The sequence below is a fragment of the Chelonia mydas genome, chromosome 14 (genome assembly GCF_015237465.2).
Source record: "Chelonia mydas isolate rCheMyd1 chromosome 14, rCheMyd1.pri.v2, whole genome shotgun sequence".
Taxonomy (NCBI): Eukaryota; Metazoa; Chordata; order Testudines; family Cheloniidae; genus Chelonia; species Chelonia mydas.
The window spans coordinates 1,791,068-1,799,978 of NC_051254.2; the positions used below are offsets into that span (position 1 = coordinate 1,791,068).

Consider the following 8,911-nt stretch of genomic DNA (forward strand, 5'->3'; position numbering starts at 1 on the left):
CTGCAGTTCTGCCCCCCTGTTCCCTACTGCTGCACGAGTGCTCTGCCTCAGTGCTGGAGCTGGGAGACCGTGGGTCTGACCCGGGGGCTGGAGACACATGTGCTGTTCCAGGGCCCCAAATGCTGTGAAGACTGAGCGTGCCATTGGGGATACAGTGGCATGGGCCTGGCAACTCTTGGGCTGACACTCTGCTCTTCAGAAAGAAAATCACCTGAGCCAAGCTTGCGTGCATCTCTCCCTCCGGGACGGCAGGTAAAGCTGGCAGACACTCACTGAAGGTAACCGGACACTGCTCGGCTGCTGCACACCCTTCTCTCTCCATTCTAGCGAGTAACATCACTTTGGGAGCTTTGAATGGAAACCTGCTTCCTTAGGTTTTCTGCCAACACAAGCTCATGGCCTGGTGTGTGAGCCTAGGGCTGGTCACGAGAGCTGAGCCAAACGCTCCGGTGTGTTCCTGTAGGGCTCGTTAAAACTAATTCACCTACTTGTCACCTTTTCTACCACCAGGCAGAACCCTAGCCCAAGTCTCCCCTTGCCTTTGTATTGACAAGAAATGCAAGCTCAGGGGCCTGGAATGATCCCCCATATGCTAAAGGGCAGCAGTAGCTTTCCTACATGCTGGATTCCAAGCCTAGCTGACCCTGGGCAGGCTGTATGAACGATGCCCTCCTAGGGTGGTTACTGGGTGAGTGTATCTAACCTCTCCGCTGACTCTGGAAAAGCCGCAAGGCTGACTGTCCCTAGCTTGTGTCATTTAGCAGGGCATCACCATTACAGGGACATTTATTATCCTGTCATTCCCTTTTGTGCACTAATCCTATTTACCTGTGTTACTTATGCCTCGGGAAAGCTGGAAGCGAAGGTTATTAAAGTGCTTATGGCAGAACACTCCTCCATGGCAGCCACAGCCTGGTGCGCTCACTCGCGTCTGCCCGCTGGGAACCCCTCCCGCAACGCTGCTGCCATGCCCAATGGGGGGTGGTAGAGCAAAGGGGCTCAGGTCCCCAGAAAACTCAAGGCCTGGCCTTATGTCATTTCCCTTGTGAGGGAGATATGGGTGCCGTGGGTTGCTGCTGATACATTCCCCTAGTGTGTGCCAGGCAGCGAGTGAAATCCTCATGGGCATTCCCTGCCCGCCATCTGCTGCTGTTTCTTGGTCACCCTCTCAGGCAGGCCCTGGCAGTGGCTCCACCGACACCTTCTGCTCTTGTTAATGGTCTCTCTCCCCCACCCCCTTTTAGGGGCAGGCTTTGGAGGGGGTCAGGAATAAGGCCGATAACGAGAATGGGGCTGCAAGTTTCACTATGAAATGTGGGTGGCCACTCTAATTCCCAGTGTGGTGTGTATACAAACCTGAACAAAGCCTGTAGCAGGCCAGGAGCCTGCTGCCCCTTCTCTTGGAGCCTGACTTCACGGCACACAGAGCCTTGCTAGCAGCGGTACTTAGCTCTGAAATTGCAGCTCTGCCGAACGCGCTCAGACGGGCCAGGCCCATTGTGCTGGCTGCTGTACAAACAGTGCTGCGGGGAGGGCAGAGCCTCGGCCTTAGGGGTTGGGTGCAGTGGCTGGCCTGCATTCTGGAGAAAAGTACATAAATGATTGAAACAACATCAGCAACCTCCAGCCCAGACACAAGAAAAAGCTTGAGTGGATGCTGAAGCATGTGGGCCAAGGGCTTTCAAATACAAGGGCTAGAGCCTAGATTGGTGGGACTGATTTTGTCTCCCTGGCTAGGGGTGTGCGAGACAGAAAACCAGAAGAGGCCAGGAAGCCAAGCAGGCAGGAATGGAGAAGCTGCAGGCGCAGCCTGGAACGGTGTGTGGCCTTGGGAGAAACCTCGAGAAAGGCTTTAGGGGGGTGCCAGCTACAAGAGGCTTGGAACTGTGTGCAAGTTCACTGCCTCCTGTTTGGTTCCTCTTGTGTTCAGGGAAACAGGGCTTTGTCCAGTCTTCATAAACAAAGAACATTGCATCAAAGAAAAACCTGACTCCATCAGTTTCTCCTCCTAACTGGAACAAGCTACTAGACACTGAATTTTTGGCTAGATGGTTGGGTCAAAATGGGGGAAAATAAACAGTCCCCCAACTCTTACCGTCTGAAAGACCAGATGTAACTGGTAGATGGAGTTGTGATGAATCTGGGAATTTTCATATTTTAGTGATGCCCGTGCATGCCTCAGTTTCCCTCTGTACTTTGTACTGCTATGCACTGATTGTAGAGACCAGGAAATGTGAGGTGTTTTGTCACATAACAACCCATTCATATTGCCCGAGACAGCTAAGGGCTGACTGGGACCAACCCATGTCAATGGAAACAGAATCAGGAACCCGAAGGACTGGACACTTGGTACCTGTCAACAGTAGGCTCCCAGGTTGGCTGGGTGGAGCACTGTGAACTCAGCAGCGTTCTGCAGCAGGAGGACAATAGGCAGAAATGACAGGCGGTGATGGGGAAAGTGGGACACACAGAGATGCAGAGTCTTATGGGACTGAGAAAAAGGGACAGAGAGAAGAAAACCAGGATGGTTCCCACAGCAGCACGAATCACAGGATTCCTGGCATGGCCAGCATGGATCATGTCTTCACCTTTGCTTCTCTGGGCTAACCTAAGGACTTCCCAATCCTTGTGCTAGCTGACTGATAAACCCCATTCTGTTTGGAAAAGGCTGCCTGGGGCCACTGCCAATTCTTGGTAAGATGCACCGATTTCTGAGGGGGTAAAAAGTCTCCTCCCAGGAGTCTAGCTCAGCTGGCCTCACGGAGCAGAATTCAGGGGAGAAACAGGAGTGCTGGAGCCCAGAGGCTCAACCTCCGAGGTGCGGAGGGGCGTGGAACCCCTCTGGGGTCTGGCTCACTGACAGGGCACCTCCGAGACGGTCTAGAAGCTGGAGCATAGCGAGGGTTGCCAACATTGTAGTTTAAGAATAAGGGACTGTTTTCTTAGCACCCCTCCTCCCGCTATTATTAGTACTAAGCAGCACCCCCCTCTATCCACCAGCCATATCTCCTGCAGCACTCAGCAGCTCCCGATCTCGTTGTACAGAGATGAAGAAACGAGGGACTGTTGGTGACCGTAGGCGTAGCACCGAACCTGTGGGTCTGTGACAGGGCACTCAAGTGGGATGGGGTGGGGCAGGACAGGAGAGGGAACAAATATACTACGCCATGCGCAATTCTGAGGCAGTCAATAGCAGTGCCCACAACTCACCACCCGTCCATCCACCATCAGGCTAGACACGTGTCTCCCAGGCACAAGGCACAGCCAGATCAATGGAGCCTAAATAAAACGCAGGAGGAGAATAACCCTTGCATCCCTTAAGAGAGCTTGGGACATACAGTAGAGGAGCACGAAGGGTTAATACTGTACCTCCAGCCATCAGCCTCCTCCTACCCACATTCACTTGCAGAACTGCAGGTATATTGATTGTTTCACACATCTCAGACTCAGATCCTACAAATCAATGGGGTTAGGTCAGCAACTGAGTATGTGCTACCCACCTCCTCTGTCTGGGAATGGGATCTATTGCAAAGCCTCGGCAATCCCCCAAAGCCCCCACATGCCCACGTGCACCCCCCCCCACACACACACAGAGCCTGGTTTGCATGGCAAAGATAAAGCAGCAGACCTCCCTTTGAGAAGAGACCCCTCGGGATTCTTAATCTTTCAGCAGGAAAGAGCCACGCAAACTATCAGCTGTGATCGGAGATTTAACACTTCCAAGAAGTGGCACCACCTCCTTCTGGGGTGCAGGTCACAGCTGGGCGGTGTCATCCCCAGCTATTCGCTTTCTAATGTGTCCAACCATTTCTGCCAATTGAAAATCCCCGGGAGCCGCAGATCAGTGATGCCAGGGAGTGGGGAGCAGCTCTGCCCTGACTGCCCACAAACGTGGGGAGCAGCTCTGCCCTGACTGCCCACAAACGCACACTGGTCTCTTAGTCACAGTTGCACACGCGCTCACCAAACCCACATACCCGCCCCCCCCAAGAGATGTTCCCAGACGTGGCAGAGACTCAACACCTCCCCCCAGAAAGGCCCATTATCCAGCTGAACCGAGTGAGATTTGTGAGCAGCAGGCAAAGACAGGAGCTCTGCTTTGTAGGAGAGCTTGGAACAGTGACAGACAATCTGCTGCTGGAGCTGCTGCGTTCCTCCCCCTTGTGCAGTCGCACAAAATGCGGTGAGCAAGCTCCCCTGGATGCTCATTTATTTGAGGAGCTGGGGCAGGTTTACAGCAGCTTTAGTCAGAGAAAAAGGAGCAGCACTGGCTGAAACGCTCCCTCTTTCCCTGGGACTGTCCTTCTCCAGGCACAGAGCCGCCAGCTCGTGTCCCATTGTGTGGAGCAGGGAGTCAGTGCAGCCCACGAGGCAGCTGGCCAGGCTGTGTGCCTGTCAGCCCCCAGGGCTCTACCTGGAGACCTGTGGGGCTCTGCCCAAGCCAGTCAGGGTTGAGCTCAGCTGGCTGTGGCCAGGGAGGTGGGGATGAGCTGGGGAGAAATCCAGCAGGATAGAGACAACTAGGCAGAGGAATTTTAAAAACCTGACTCCAGGATGTAGGAATCTCCACCCTAAATAATAACCAGCCCCTGGGAGCTCCTAGGTGCTCAGACAGGACAGTTGTAGGCAGCATTAGAACTCGATTTGAACAGAAGAGGAGCCGTGCTTTCTTCATCAGCCCAGTGACCGGTGTGCCGGGAGCCCTGGGAACCGGGCAGCAAGCCCCCAGCTGCGAAAGGCGGTGGGGGTTGGGAACTGCCATGCTGTCACTGCAGCCTAGCCGAGAGCATCAGCGACTGAACCTGCTCCGGTGGTGCTGGGGGCAGGCATCGAACGGGATCTCAGTGGTAGGGTGCAGGGCCAAACAGTTAGCATGGGAGAATGCAAACATTGTGGGAGAGGGGGGGCAGACAGCAAAGGGACGAATTGGCTCCCAGCCTGGGAGGTTTGGGGAAGGCAGGGTTTGGAGCTGGAAGGCAGGGAGCCTCTCCATCTGCCCCCATCCCACTACCACTAACTCCGCACCCCTCTTTGGGGCTATTGCAGAGGAATCTCCTCGGGTCATGGTCAGCAGGGCCAAATTTTAACTCCCACTGGTGTGAGCCAAGAATGACGCCAGTGGAGTCAATGGCATTACCACAGCGTAAAGCTGGTGAGAGGGGAGCCAGGCCGCCAGCCGTACACAGGTGTTGTGATGCCAGCTCAGCCTGAACGCATCTGCACCAGCTCTCCATGCCAGCACAGCTCCTTGTGCCAGGGCAGCGCAGCCAGAGCCCCAGTCACGGCCAGCCGGCCCCTCTCCTCCTGACACATGGGGCGGGGGTGGGGAGAGCGGGGTATGGCCCTGCCTGGCCTGCTGGCCGTTTTTGCCCAGCAAGCCCCTGGAACAGACCAGAACTGCACAAAGGCTCTGGGGGAAGCATTCACTTCCTGGCTGCCAGCTCTACCACGTCACAAGAATGCCCCAGGCCAGGAGGTGCCAAGCAAGGTATGCGGCCCTGGGCATGGCATAAATGCCCATCTGCTACAGCACAAGGTCAGCACTTAGACGGACGGAGCCAGATTCAGTCCTGTCCAGGCACCAGGTAGATCCACCTCCCTCCAGTGAGGGTGCGGTGCTCCTAAGGAGGATGCAAGAGCAGGAGGACCAACCACAGGACAGACTGTTAATAACCGGGGTCCAAACCCCACATTGGCTGTGAGTTCTAGACTTGGATTTTACCAACTCCTCAGGCATAACAGCCTTAGCGTGGAGTCACAGACTGCCCCGCTGGGCGCTCCAGTCTGCCTCACCACCCACGTGAGCCTACCTGTGTGATTCATGGTCGCTTACAGCAAGGATCCTAGCAGTATTCAGGTTCCTCACATTCCCAAAGGGGCAGTCACTTACTCCAGGTCAATTGCACCTCAGATCACACACCAAAGACAAGCTTGTAGCCAATCCTAGAATACACACTATACAGATTTAAACAGGAAAAGGAAACAAGAAAGTTATTTACGATGTTAAAGCGAGCAGACGGACACACAGATTGGTTACAATCTTAATTCCAAAACATAATATAAGCTTTTGTAATAAGCAAGCTTTATATTTGTCCTTTAGGGCTAACCCAGGCTAAGCAGCTGGAGATAAGGACACAGGGAAATTCCAGTTGCCATGTCCCACAATAGTCTGTCTAGTATGGACGGACCTTTCCTGTTGGGAAGGGCGTGACACCTTCCACTGGAGATTAGCCCTTCCCACTAATGAGGAGCAGATGAAAGGCAGACTCCACTAAGGTCCAGTTTTAAAGGCGCTCCATCAGCATCACCCCCGGCCGTGCGAGCTTCTTGCGGAAATGACAGCTGTGTTTACAGAGCACATCCTTCTATTCTGTACCCGCCCCCCTCCTTCATCAAACCCCTGTCCCTCCATTATCCGTCCCACCCTCTGTACATTGGACACTCTCAAACTTGTAAACTTCCCTGTCACTTTGTCATATGATGAAAGCGTTAGGGGTTCTCAAACTGGGGGTTGGAACCACTCAGGGGGTCCTGAGGTTATTACAGGGTGGGTCGCGAGTGATCAGCCTCCACCCTAAACCCTGCTTTGCCTCCAGCATTTATAATGGTGTTCATGTATATTTAAAAAGTGTTTTTAATGTATAAGGGGGGTCGCACTCAGATGCTTGCTGTGTGAAAGGGGTCACCAGTACAAAAGTCTGAGAACCACTGCGCTAGAGGGAGCTTACTGTAGGAGAATCTCCCAGCTCCCTCTAGTCCTCTCCCCTCCCACGCACAGCCAAGGTAGAGTAGAGACCAAACAAATGAGGGAGTAGGGGGAGAAGGGTTTGGAGTAACCCAGTCCCCTTTCTCCATGCCCCCTGATCTCTCTGCATCCTCTCTCCACCTCCCTCTACTATGAGGACATTCAGGGAACACAAACTGAATCCAATTACAGCCCCTCACAGCCAGCCGGCTCTTCTTTTGTGGGGACTTTCAGCAATTATAGGTTTAGTGGTGCAAAACCTAGTTTAATAGCAGCCAAGGCTGGCGGGATTGATTTCTTGTTTTGTTTTAAGCACAGTTAATCTAATAGTTAATTTATTTAAATTGATAGGGCACAGAGAAATTACATTTCTATCTTCTCTCCATAGATTTTGCCCTGTCTGGTCACTCAGACCTGCTAAAGGGCTGGGTTAAAGGCCCTAACGTGCCCCTGAAATATCTGTTTTTATCAGGTTGCAATTCTTTCAATTCATTATTGCCATTTTAGCAAACAGCTAGTATAGATTTTATGTTACAACAGCTCTTAATTTGTTAGCCATGCATATACGGGTATGTGCCTTAACCACTTACAGGAAATCTTTCCCTACAGAAAACTAACCCACCCAAACCATTCCAGAAAAAGTTATTTTAGAGCCTTCAACCAGCAGACAGACAGACACCCTGCAATCCCCAGCAGCTGGGAGCTTGTTAAGTACTGCAGGGCCAGGGTGGGCCCTGGGCCTCCTTGCCTGAGCATTGTTGGAGCAGCTGCCTTGTGCTGCAGACAACTTGTTTCTGGGTAAGGGGCTTCAATTAAAAGTGCTGATGGGGATTTGTGCTGTTTACAGTTGAAACCTGCTAGAAAGTTTGGTTGATTTATGGCGATTTGCAATGGACCCTGTTTTAGGGAGGGAGGCATTTTGGGGCTCTGCAGCTTTTGCTCTTGGGCATTGTCTCTCTCTCTCAAAAATGTCACAGTCCAGCTTGAGCTGTGATTTATGGGTCTGAAGAGACACATGCCAGTGAAAACAGGAGCAGTTTCCCTTTGGGAGAGAGAGAAACACTAAGGAAGGTTACTGGAGAACTTGTCCCGTCACCTCTCATGATCCTGTGGTTGCAGCATCTGATCGGGGAGACATTCCTGCAGAGGGTCGGTTTACCCGGTTTGGAATGGAGGTGCTGTACAATGGAGTGTGCAGGGTCTCGCACCGCCCTGGCCTGAGGGTTATTGCTCTGGAATGTGGGAATCTCACTGGTCCAGGATTTTTGTCTTGATTTCACTCCTCCTTCAAAGGCAGGATCTTCTCAGACTCTTGCCTGCCACTTTCATCCCCAGATTTCTCAATACCTCAGCTGTTAGTTTTCACTGTCCTATTGCGGTGAGTGGGAGAGTGTTATTGTCCTTCACTTACACAGGTGGCAACAGAGACACTTATAGGTGGAACAATGTGCTCAAGGTCAGAAAAGCCCATGGCAGAGCCAGGACTAGAGCCCAGCCGTCCTGGGTCCCATTTCCCTCCCGCCCCCAACACATGCTGTGCTGGGGTCCACTCACTGGTAGTCTAGCGCCTCCTCCTGGCTGCTCTGGGGATTAGCTCATCAGGTTGTTCTGTCTCTCTCTCTGGTCTGCAGCACCTTTCTCAATCCAGAAAGTGCAGTGTCCTCTTCAGGACTCAGCCCTCCAGCCAGGTCACTCAGCATTCCCCCCTTCTGGGGTATATCAAAGTCTTCCCGTTCGCTGCCTCTGGGGCCACTCCTTCAGTGGCTGGTAGGGGAACCGGGCCCACTCTCTACTCCAGCTTCCAGTCCAGACACCATCAACCCAGCAGTTCTGGGCTTTACTCTCCCTCTCCCTCTCCCTCTCCCTCTCCCTCTCCCTCTCCCTCTCCCTCTCCCTCTCCCTCTCCCTACCAGCACCAAACCCTCCTCCCTCTTCCCAGGAAGCAGCAGCCCCTGTTGCCAGCTTCCTGGCTTTATAGACCCCACTTCTTACTGCACAGCTGAACCTGCTTGCAATCAATTCCTGGGTCTTCCTCCAGATGCAGCCTGTGGCATTAACAGGCCTACCTGGCCACTTTAACCCCTTCCAGTCCTGTGTGGAGTGGGTACCCCATCACTCACTCACTTTAATGAAGCTTTAACCTCTAGGAAACACCACCTCTCCAAA

At 53.1% G+C, this 8,911-nt stretch overlaps 1 long non-coding RNA gene across 1 annotated transcript; it reads right to left on the minus strand.

Moving 5' to 3' along the window:
• Positions 1-3,385: 3,385 nt before the first annotated feature.
• LOC122462914 lies at positions 3,386-8,586 on the minus strand. The gene is made up of 3 exons (XR_006285819.1): positions 7,842-8,586; positions 5,811-5,955; positions 3,386-3,453 (listed from the first exon to the last, which is right to left on the minus strand). It is a non-coding gene; the product is annotated as an uncharacterized LOC122462914 (long non-coding RNA).
• Positions 8,587-8,911: the final 325 nt, after the last annotated feature.